The sequence below is a fragment of the Armigeres subalbatus genome, chromosome 2 (genome assembly GCF_024139115.2).
Source record: "Armigeres subalbatus isolate Guangzhou_Male chromosome 2, GZ_Asu_2, whole genome shotgun sequence".
NCBI lineage: Eukaryota > Metazoa > Arthropoda > Insecta > Diptera > Culicidae > Armigeres > Armigeres subalbatus.
Genome location: NC_085140.1, coordinates 430,209,246 through 430,221,317, shown reverse-complemented (window position 1 = coordinate 430,221,317; position 12,072 = coordinate 430,209,246). Strand labels below are relative to the sequence as shown.

The 12,072-nt window shown below is 39.6% G+C and overlaps 1 protein-coding gene across 1 annotated transcript in view; it reads left to right on the top strand.

The window, feature by feature from the left end:
* The first annotated feature begins 9,541 nt into the window (after positions 1 to 9,541).
* LOC134213558 (cGMP-dependent protein kinase, isozyme 1) overlaps positions 9,542 to 12,072 on the top strand; it is a 123,661-nt gene continuing 121,130 nt past the window's right edge. The window contains exon 1 of the mRNA XM_062692710.1: positions 9,542 to 10,203. The gene's annotated coding sequence lies outside the window, so the exon portion shown is untranslated. The remainder of the gene's footprint in view (positions 10,204 to 12,072) is intronic.

Genomic DNA, 12,072 nt, shown 5'->3' with positions numbered 1-12,072 from the left:
GAAGGAAGAAGGAAGAAGGATGAAGGAAAAAGGAAAGGAAGAAGGAAGAAGGAAGAAAGAAGAAGGAAGGAGGAAGAGAATGAAAGAAGAAGGAAGATAGGAGAAAAAAAAAGGAGGGTGAAGAAGGAGGGAAGAAGGAAGAGGATGAAGGAAAAAATAAAAATGATAATGAAAAAGGAAAAAGGAAGAAGTAAGAAGGGAAACGGAAGAAGGAAAGGAAATAGAAAAAAAGGAAAAAAGAAAAGGGGAAAAAAGGAATAGAGAAGAAGAAAGATGACAGAAAGTAGAAGGAAGAAGGGGAAAGGAAGGATGAAGTAGGAAAAAAGAATTTGAAAGAAGGGTGAGTGGAAGGAAGTAGGAAGAGTAAGGAGAAGAAGGAAGATGGGAGAAGGAAGGAGGAAGAAGGAAGGAATACGGAAGAAGGAAAAAGGAAAAAAGGAAAAAGGAAGAAGGAAGATGGAAGAAGGATGAAGGAAGAAAGAAGAAAGAAGAAGGAAGAAGGTAGAAGGAAACAGAAAGGAGGAATAAGGAGGAAGGAAAAAGCAAGAAGAAAGAAGAAGGAAACAGGAATAATGAAGAAGGAAGTAGAAAGGAGATAGAAGGAAGAAGCAAGAAGGATGAAGGGAGAAGGAAGGAAGAAGACGGAAGACGGACGACGGAAGGACTTCACTACTCGGCCAAACGGCAATTCTGCCGTGAGAGAAGAAACTTGTGTAAAAATAGAAAAATAGAAAATAGAAAATAAGAAAAGAGATATAAGGAAGGAGAAAAAGAGAATTGAGAAGGGAGCAGTAAGAAATTTGACTTGAGTAAGACTAAGAAGTAAGAAGTGAGACTTGAAAAAAAAACTGTAAGAGAGAATACAGTATTGAAGAGGAAGAAAGAAGAAGGAAAGCGAGACAATGGCAGAAAGAAGAAGAAAAAAAAAGCAGAAAAAAGAAGAGATAATTAAGAAGGAAGAAGGACTAAGGAAGAGGAATAAAGAAGAATGAAAACAGAAGAAGGATGTTAAACATAGGATGTTAAACAAGGAAAGAAAAAAGAAGGGAGAAGAAAGCAGAAAGAAGAGAGAAGAAAGAAGAAAGAAGAAATAAGAAAGAAGAAAGAGGAAAGAAGAAAGAAGAATGATGAATCAAGTAAGAAGAAAGAAGAATGGACAATGAAGTAAGAAGAAAAAAAGAAGAAAAAAGAAAGAAGAAATAAGGAAGAAGAAGGAAAAAAGAAGAAGGTAGAAGGAAGAGGAGGAGGAGATCCGAAGGAAGAAGGAATAATGAAGAAAAAGAAGGAAAAAAGAAGAAGAAGAATGAAGAAAGAAGAAAGAAGAAAGAAGAAAGGAGAAAGAAGAAAGAAGAAAGAAGAAAGAAGAAAGAAGAAAGAAGAAAGAAGAAAGAAGAAAGAAGAAAGAAGAAAGAAGAAATAAGAAAGAAGAAATAAGAAAGAAGAAATAAGAAAGAAGAAATAAGAAAGGAGAAAGAAGAAAGAAGAAAGAAAAAAGAAGAAAAAAGAAAGAAGAAAGAAGAAAAAGAAAGAAGGAAGAAGAAAGAAGGAAGAAGAAAGAAGAAAGAAGAAAGAAGAAAGAAGAAAGAGGAAAGAAGAAATAAGAAATAAGAAATAAGAAAGAAGAAAGAAGAATGATGAATGAAGTAAGAAGGAAGAAGAATAATGAATGAAGTAAGAAGGAAGAAGAATGAAGAATGAAGTAAGAAGAAAAAAAGAAGAAAAAGAAAGAAGAAAGAAGAAAAAAGGAAGAAGAAGGAAAAAGGAAGAAGGTAGAAGGAAGATAGGAGGAGGAGGAGATAAGAAGGAAGAAGGAATAATGAAGAAAAAGAAGAAAAAAAGAAGAAGGTAGAAGGAAGAAAGAGGAAGGAGGAAGAAGGAAGGAAGAAGAAGGGTGAAGAAAAATGGAAGTACTGATTGCTCACTTTCACCTCTCTCGTTTTTCTTTTCTCACTTCTTATTTGGCCTAATGACCTTCTGGTCTACTGTCTGTACGGCCTAATGACAATTCTGCCTAATCACCTTTAAAGTGATTATAGAATGAAGCCCGTGGTGAATTTCAACATATATTTCCAAAATAGTTTTCGTACAGTGCCGAAACTCAAATTATGATTGTTCAGCATTACTAAGCGATCTACCATTATTTCAGCCCAATACGCGTCATTGTTCTTTCATCTCGTGCTCTTGAAAAAATATTGGAAAAGCACGTGGTTTACAAAATGTCATATAGAGTTTCCAATAATTTCAATTATAATAATTGTTAAAATCACAAACAAATTCCCCAAAATGATCTTATAAGCGCTGTTAGCTTCTTTTGTGCAAAGGTTACTGAAGATAGCTTCTCAAACTCCCATCCCCAATAAACGCCATATTATGTCATTATCAAAATTGGATTTTGATGATGTCGTAACGCTTCTTATGTGGAAAATGATGCTAATGTAAATGTATGAACCGCAACAATGACACACAACCCTCCTTCTTCAAAATGTTGAACTGAGCGTCCCATTGTAATTGACACAGATAAAATTAAAAACAGATTTCACAAAAAATTGCAATTTTTGATAATTGCTGTAAAACACAAAATAAATTTGGAAATAAAATTCGTGTTCCGCAAAGTCTAAGAGTTGACGAACCGCTTTGACATAAAAATTTGTTTTAAATATTCCGTTATTGTTATATAAATAAACACATTTTCACAGCAGGTTGTGCGGTCAAGGACATTAAAATTGTCCAACAATGAGATTACGTAGAAAATTTGCATTTCAAAGCATTTAAGGTGGTGTTGTTGAATTTGAATTCAAAGTGTTCATAATTTGAGAAAATTTTTGCAATGCGTGTTTGTTTTGCAGAATGAAATTATTCATTATTGATAGTCACAACCAATAAAATATGATTATCAAGCGCTTATATGGAAGATCTATTTTTGCGTTACCCAATGTAAGCAATTCTCGTGCTTAGTTTCATAGGGGCGTAACTGTATAGATCGATTTTTCTTCGTCGATGTTTTCTTTTTATTATTGTACCGAATTGCACTAGTTTGTTGATGATTTAATGGTTTGGTGTTGGCCCCTATGAAACTAAGCGCTAGATTTGATCAATAAATATATTTTAATTCATGTGCCATGAAGACCTCTGAACTGAAAAAATGTGCTTAAGTGTTCGGGATATGAATCAAAACGGTACCAAACTATGTTGTTGTTTAAATATTGCATAGAACGCGCATTAAAGATTTCTAAAAATAAAGTATAATGAATGGGTGCAATATATTTTGCTATCAAAGGTCCAGTGTACGAATAATATCCATAAATTTTCATATTATTGCAAAGGGCGACTCAAATAGCTATACCAGACTATTTAATTTTTAATGGCTATGAAAATCCTTGATGATGAAAACAGAACTTATTTGTTCATTGTTTGGCTCAATTATTAAACATGGATGTACAAGACACCATCAAAACTGTTCCTGCCTGTAAGGATACATCAACCATGGTTAAGGATATGATACATTAGACTGGCCCAGGAAACAAAAAGTTGCCTAATTTCATGGGGCACCCCCAGGATTGTGTCTTTGGGTGAGAAAATCAATCTCTGAAAATTTCAGCTCAATCGCTTGTTGCATAAGCTGGCGCATTTGATTCGAAGTTTGTATGGGGATTTCAGCCAAAATGTATAGGAAAATACACCTCCGTCTCTCATTCGATCTGGAAATTGGTTCTGATTGCTTGATTGACCTCAGAATTGCAAAAACGGCAGTTGGTATGCTACAGAACAATTTCACAGAGCATTGTATGATGATTAAATGAACTTTTATATAGGCTTTTTCGGCTGATGCGATTCGATCAAAAAATCCAAAAATACACAAATCAGCCCCTAATAAATCAGCCGAAAACTATATAAAAGAGCTAGCAAAGTTTGAACGGGAGTTGAATAAGGAGAATCTTATATTGCAAACACAAAAATATCTACACAAAAAGCGATTACAGCATCGAAGAAAGTTGTTTGTATTGCGGCAACAGGCTGAGATGGAAATGCGCGAATTGGAATTGGCCTTAGAGAAGGAGCAGTTGGAAAGGCAACTTGTGGAAGGAAAAGCTTTTAGGGATAAGCGAGAAAAGGAGTTAAGGAAAACGCAGCAGAAATTGAGTGCAGTGATGGATCAACTTACCCTGGATGTTGCAGACATACAGAAAAGGCGAAAGAAGAAAAAAGTGGAGCCATGGAAAGACACATTTGATGAGCTAGAGAAAATATCACACGAAGACTACTGTGAAGTGCTTGGAAAGTTTTCGAGACCGACATCCCATAACAATAAAGTTTCACAATCTGTACAATTAGGCACAATTCCTGTGGTGGAAAGCAAAAAAAAGAAGCACACGCGCCGCCATAACAAGAAAAAACAGCCTGTCGACTCTGACGACAGACACCAAGCTCTATGGAATTTAGATAGTACTAGCGAAGAAGAATATTTTGAAGAGTCCGAATTTGATGACGAAAACTCAAGGCAAGAAAAAACATTCGTGAGAAGTCCAACGAAAGCGCAACTGTCCACTAGACAATTTCTGTCTAAGCAACTTCCTCAATTCACAGGCCAACCTGAAGAATGGCCTATATTTATTAGCGCGTATGAAGCATCTAATGCCGCATGCGGTTTCTCCATCGTCGAAAACCTAGCGAGGCTTCAGGAGTGTCTAAAAGGTCAAGCATTGGAAGCTGTTCAAAGCAGGCTGCTTCTTCCGCACTCAGTCCCAAAGATTATTGAAACATTACGGATGCTGTACGGTAGACCAGAGCAGCTTCTCAACATGCTATTAGCAAACGTGCGGAAAGTACCATCGCCAAATATGGACAACTTGGCATCGTTCATCAAGTTTGGTATTACCGTCCAGCAACTTACTGATCACTTGGAGGTAACCGGTCTCACTGCACACCTAGTAAATCCACTGCTTATTCAGGAATTGACCGACAAGCTACCTGCCACTATGCAACTGGAATGGATTCGTTTTCGGAGAAGGGCTAAACTTGTGACACTTAGAACTTTTTCGAAGTTCATTTCCAGAAAGTCAAGGATGCCAGCGAGATTACTTCTTACAGTGAATGGTCATCTAATTATGTTGATGGACTGTTCAAGAATGGAGTACCTGAGGATCAGGGTGTATTCCGGCAAACGCATAGTGGGGAAGCAAGTGCAGCAGAAGATCAATTATCGATTTTCTCCCAAAGGAACAAAAAGCCTTGTAGGATTTGCGGTCAATGCAATCATAGGATTCGGAATTGTGAATACTTCAAGACGTTAGTTTTTGTCGCTTAAGCGGGGCGAAGATGAATGCAACGATGCCTGTGAAAGACGCGAATGATCAGTTATTGACCGACCCAACAGACCAGCTGAAACGCTGGTTCGAGCACTTCGAACAACTTTTTCAAGTGCCAACCAGGCCATCACCACCTCGGCATGATCTGCCTAGGATCCGACGTATAACACGTGTCAATACCGAAGCTCCATCACTGCTAGAGATTCAAACAGCCATCCAAAGCATGAAATCGAATAAAGCCCCAGGGGTCGACCGCATATCAGCCGAGATGCTCAAAGCTGACCCCATGACATCCGCTCAACTACTGCATCGTTTATTTCGTAATATCTGGGACACCGCAACTTTCCCGGTCGACTGGATGCAAGGTATCTTAGTGAAGGTGCCCAAAAAGGGTGACCTGACTGTATGCGATAACTGGCGAGGCATTATGTTGCTGTGTACCGTTCTCAAAGCTCTGTGCAAAATTATCCTAGCCCGGATTCAGGAGAAGATCGATGCGACTCTCCGGCGGCAGCAAGCCGGATTCCGTGCCGGAAGATCCTGTGTGGACCATATTGTCACGCTCCGCATCATTTTGGAGCAGGTCAACGAATTCCAAGAGTCCCTTTACTTGGTATTCATTGACTATGAAAAAGCTTTCGACCGTCTCAATCACGAGAATATGTGGGGCGCCCTGAGACGCAAGGGGGTTCCTGAGAAAATCATCGGCCTCATCGAAGCACAGTACGAGGCCTTTTCGTGTAGAGTGCTGCACAATGGGGTCCTGTCCGACCCTATCCGGGTCGTAGCTGGTGTGAGGCAAGGATGTATTCTATCCAGTACTGAGATTTTCATTTTCTTTGAGAGAGGTCACGCGATATTTACATTTTATTCTCTCTCGCTTTCAAAGAAAACATAAACAATGAAAGGAATTCTGCTATATTTTCACGAATTTTTATTTCATGAAAGCGCATCAAACTATTGTAAACAAGCTGTTTCTTCTTCAATAATGTTACTTCTAACTCGAAAATCAAAAACAATACAATCATTTTACCGACTAGTCATCGTTATTTGCACAGATCTATTAAAACTATTTGGAAATTTAGATTTTAAAACAAAGTAACATTCCCATCATGACTGCTTGTAATGTGACAGGTGACCGGGAGACGGCTACATTTTCATTTGGTCTCTTGAAAATGAAAATGCAATGTTTTCGCTTTCACATGACAGTCACGAAAACTACCAGTACTGATTCTATCACCGTTACTGTTCCTCATCGTAATCGATGAGATTCTCTGGTAGATGCGATTGACCGTGAACCAAACCGCGGGCTGTTATGGCAGCCTATAACCATGGAGCACCTAAACGACTTCGAATTGGCGGATGACGTTGCACTACTCGCGCAACGGCGCTCTGATATGCAGAGTAAGCTCAACGACCTTGCCGATCGCTCCTCCTCGGCAGGTTTAGTCATCAACGTCAACAAAACCAAATCGTTGGATGTAAACACGGTGACTCCTTCCAGTTTCACAGCAGCCGGGCAACCAGTGGAGAATGTTGAAAGCTTCCAATATCTTGGTAGCCAAATGGCGTCAGACGGCGGTACCAAGATCGACATAGGCGCACGGATCAAGAAAGCAAGGGCTGCCTTTGCGAGTTTAAGAAATATCTGGAAAAACAGGCAGATAAGTGAACGCACCAAAATACGAATTTTCAACTCTAACGTGAAATCTGTGCTGTTATACGCTAGCGAAACATGGTGTGTATCAGTGTAGAACACTCAACGGCTGCAGGTGTTCATTAACAGATGCCTGCGGTATATAATTCGGGCCTGGTGGCCTCACAACTGGATCTCAAACAACGAGCTCCATCGTCGTTGTCACCAGAGGCCGATAGCAACAGAAATTCAGGATCGGAAGTGGGGCTGGGTCGGCCACACTCTACGTAGGGGCGGAAACGAAATCTGTAAGCAAGCATTAGACTGGAACCCAGCGGGACATCGCAGCAGAGGCAGACCCAGAGGCTCATGGCGGCGAAGCCTCAATAAAGAAATAAAAGAAGTCGACCGAAATCTAACCTGGCAACAGGTTAAAGCGATAGCCGGGCATCGCTCAGGATGGAGATCTTTCAAGTCGGCCCTTTGCACCACCGGAGGTGTACAGGATCCATAAGTAAGTAAGTTAGTTTTGTCACAAAGATGGGACGCAGTTCGGAAATGGAATCTCTGCTGTCTCTGTCTGAACGAACATGGTTACGCAAAATGCAAATAAAATTTTAGATGCCAACAGTGTAACGGGGAACATAACACTCTGCTTCATATCGAGTCGTCTGTCCGATGTCATGAATAGAAATGAGGCAAACGAATGAAAGTTTGACTTTGGTTATTCAGGATGTTCTGTTGAAAGAAAGTGCAGCTAATGGTGCTTATAACTTGTAACTCTGGTGCCACTGAAGAACCCCACCAGAATTACGGGAGGGAGTATGTTAGCACCACTAAGCATTGAAATCCCTTTGCTGTTCACACTTTCTAAGTAAAACCATGGTTACGTGAATTAAATGTTGTAGCTTTTAGTAAGAAAGGCAGAAGTAGGATGTGTGAGCATTGAACGTAAAAATATAAACAAAGACGTTAAATATAAGAGGTCATATTCATGGAACAGTGATGAAGTGAACTATTTTTAAGTTGCAAACTGGATTGAGATTGAATCCAAGATTGGTTACGATTGAAAACTATAAATATAAGTGAATTTCTGAATTAGTGAATTAATATCTGATGTAAATATAATATTTTAGTTTTAAGCTGCTGTCAACGAAACACTGCTCTAAAAATTTATTTCGGGAACTAGTGCGAACACATGTAAATATGATACTTTTGAGACGAAACATAGTAAAGCTAATGTACTTAAAAGCCTAAAAAAAATATTTCTAGGGCTAGGCCAGTTTAAAAGTACTCCACCAGCCCTTTCTAAAAAGTTAGGAAAACTAAACTGCCCTGATTATAAAAATAGTGGTTATAAATTATGCATAGTGGTTATAACATTTTACTTCCCCAAATCGAGAATTGACATTTAGGTAAATTTGGGCTGTCTTATTCTGTGTCGTTTCAAAAGATCCTATTGTCTGGTACCGAACGTGTTCATCGTAGTTATGAGCAGTTCACAGGAGATAGCCATTAATCGATCCTAAGCGCACCTAAGCTGCTATCACAGCACGAGAATCGTTGCGTTGTAGGGTGACAAGCATGGAACGTCTCTGCCAAAGATGTCTTCATCAGCAAAGGACGTTTGTTTTTTATTTCACTGCATGGAATGTACTGATCTGCGCAGCATGTCAGTTTTTGCTCGTCGCTATTGTAAACGGCAACTTGTTACCCAAACTGTTTGTTTGGGGTCAGAGCCATTCTTTAGAAAGTTGTCTTACTCTTGACATTGCAACTATATTTAATGCTAGTACGACTTAGTTCAACAGCAGAATACGATATGTATAAGGTGTTATGTGTTATCTCCCCTCCACCATATGAAATGAAATTAGTTAAAAACTATATAAGTTTGCAATATAGTTTGAAATATATAGATTTTTTTTGCATTTGTTACTTGTTTCACATACGGATATATCTCGGTTCAGATTTAAGAAATAGATGCTTGGAGGAAATCGAGTCAACCTTACAGTTGTGAAAATAGAGTGTATAAAAATGGATATGTTTATCGTTGCAGCGCAATTTATATGCATTGCTTGGACACGTAAAAATCGATCGAATGCTATAATTTCCTCTTACTTACAGTGCTCGGAAAATCAATTCAATTTTGGTGCAATATGGGCGAATATTTGAAACTAGGCGATATCGCAAAAAAAATGTGCTATCGGAGCTCCCACCTACACTGTCATAGATTGCATTATTTCACCGGCAATCGACAAAACACAGCCCATTCAAACCGCGATAGCAGCGTTCATTATCCGTTAATGTTTGGCGCGCGCGAGAGACAAGAGTTCACCTCAATGCTCGGCAGCGCGGTATCGCTCACCCGCCAAAAGCTGAGAATTTATCCATCTCCCGTCACACACATGCGGGGATCGTGCAAGGTGTATCTGCTGCCATCCAAACCTCGGCATATTCCGCGTTTCTGCTGTTGCTTATCATCCCGCACACGTAGAAGCAGCTCACCGTCGCGGTCGTCGTCGTCGTGGTCGCCGTTAGCAAGCAGCCAAGTGGCCACCAAGAGTTTAGTACGAGCGTGCTATCTGCGTAGGTGCGAAGCCGGAGCAGAGCGCCACCGACCGGGGTTAGGACTGCTCTTAGTTGACTGCCGATGTCAGACCGGAACAGTCAGTCAGCCGGTAAACGCAGCGTGAAATTCGCTTGCGACGGGCGCACGTAAGTTGAGTAATCCATCCGCCGCGCGACAAAAGGGAGGTGCCGATATCGCAACATCGCTCCGGCTGGATCACGGAACGAAGGGGCACGCGCGTATGCTGGAGTCCCGTATCGAACGCGCGGGGTTGATGTCGCATAATGCGATACCCATCGCAATGTTCAACCGGCAGCATCGATACGACGTTGAGCGAAGTTGGTTTCGGTTGGTTACAGTTGTTGTGTCTGATAGTGAATTTGCAGAATTTCAGAAATAGCTTTGCAAAACGGGAGATAACAAAGGAATCGCCCAGCGGCGGTGGTGCGTTAGATTAGTGGACAGTGAGAAGAAGCACGACGGATACTAACAGCAACAGTTCACGACTTTTGTGATAAGAAGTGATTAATTTACCTGTCAGCAGGAAACAATGTACATGCGAATATGAGTACCCATGTTTACTCAAGTAATAAGCGAATGTATCGCGAAAAGTTGTTATTTGAACGAGGATGTTTTCCAGCCAATATCTTGACACGATAAATCAATTCAAAGGCGAATAAGCTAGATCAAAGGTGAGTGTTTTGCCTTCAGAATGACGAGTAACAAGGCAGATATGGGAAATATTTCAATTTACAAGTGACATGTCCTGATTCGCAACTTCCGTTCCAAGAAAAGGATTTCATTTTTTCGAATTTCACCATTTTGAACAAAGTAGATTTAAGTTTTTTTTTATTCGCAAATGTGTATGAAATAATACCCAGAACAAAAGAAACTTTATACTTGTGATAAAAACACAATTCATTCGAATCAGTTTTAAAGAATTCCAAAATGAATAAAATCACACTAAGCCATTGCTAAATGCAGTGCATGAATTCGTATAATATTTCCAGTCATTGTATATAATTTGGAATCTGCTTATTTACATAAAATTTCCACTCTTCATGGTTATATGAAGAGTATAAATTATTGCTAAAAATAAAGGTTTTGTGTGCAGATTTATCGTGGAAATCGATGTGATTCCTACAAACATGTTAATTGTTATGCTAATTAATATTGATTAGTCTTTTTAGTTTTGTACAGAAAATCAATGGCATGTTTCATTATAATTGACCGCTCCAGATTATGCGTCGATTGCTTTTCCATAATGGATTAGGCACACCCATGTCCATCAGTCGTTATTTGACGAATCGCATGACTGTGAACATGCTGACCGATCCAAATAATCGTTAATTTCTATTGTAAGTACAGTAATCGAGTCAGTTGATGGCCGCACTCAATGGGTCGATATGAGAGCAAACTTCGGTCTGTTTACAGGAGTAAGTGTAATCAAACAATCAAGCTCGTATTTACACATTGGTACTACAAAGCGCCGGGGCGGGCACTTAGAGGCCGGAAATCATGCCTCACCTCGCCGTGGGCATCAACCCTTTGATCCTCGCAGTGGTTTGCATTGGAAAACTTCCGGTTTTTCATAAGTTTTGAAACTCTGCTGCGACGTCAATTAATAATTAGCGAAATTAAACATTGAACTGCAATGGATCACGCCGCAAGCTGATAAAGCAACGTATCAGCCTCCTCGGTCGTATCTTCGATCATGATCAACCAGAGACATAAACATTTATGTTCATAGCCGAGCCGTATCGAGCAGCAGCTGGAACAAAAATAAAATCTTCAATAGATAACGTTTTTCTGAACCAGCTGACCGTCCATCGTAACGCTGTTTTTCGATATCTGTTGATAATTCGCACAGACAATCGAAGGTCTCTTCCAGAAAATTAGAGTGCGCCCGGTAGCACCACTGGTGTACATAGAGAGGATTTATCTTGATGCATGTTCTTAAAGAAAAGTGATTGCGAATTCACACGATTCTTCATCAAGTATATTTTTCAAATTGCGCGTATTGCGCACGATTTTCAAAATTGACAAGGGTCATATTATATCTTAATAAAACGAAATTATATCTGAATCAGAGCAAAACGAATATTTTAAGGCAATTAAAACAAGAATGCTTATTGATTGTTAGGATAAAAAGCCTGTGGGTAAAAATACTTTAAGACAAAAGGAAACTTTATCTTACTGAAACTTGGTTGAGTTTTGATGATTTTTTGGCCCTTTTTTTTCTCTTATCCTTAAGGTCTCTCCTGACAGAATCCAAGTTCCAAAGTGCTCGCGTTTTCGGGGGCACACCACTCGATACGGAGGCAGCGGACAACTGTCATTTTTGAAGATTCAGCATTGCTGCGTCGAAAAAATAAAAATGACAGTTGTGCGTTGCTTCCGTATCGAGTGGTGTGCCCCCGAAAACGCGAGCACTTTGAAACTTGGATTCTGTCATGAGTGACCTTAAGATGAAAAATGAAGGTGAAAGGCATTTTGATCTTGCAAAAGATGTTTATTCATTGTATCTGCCAAATGTTTTTATTAATTCTGTCCTCGGAACG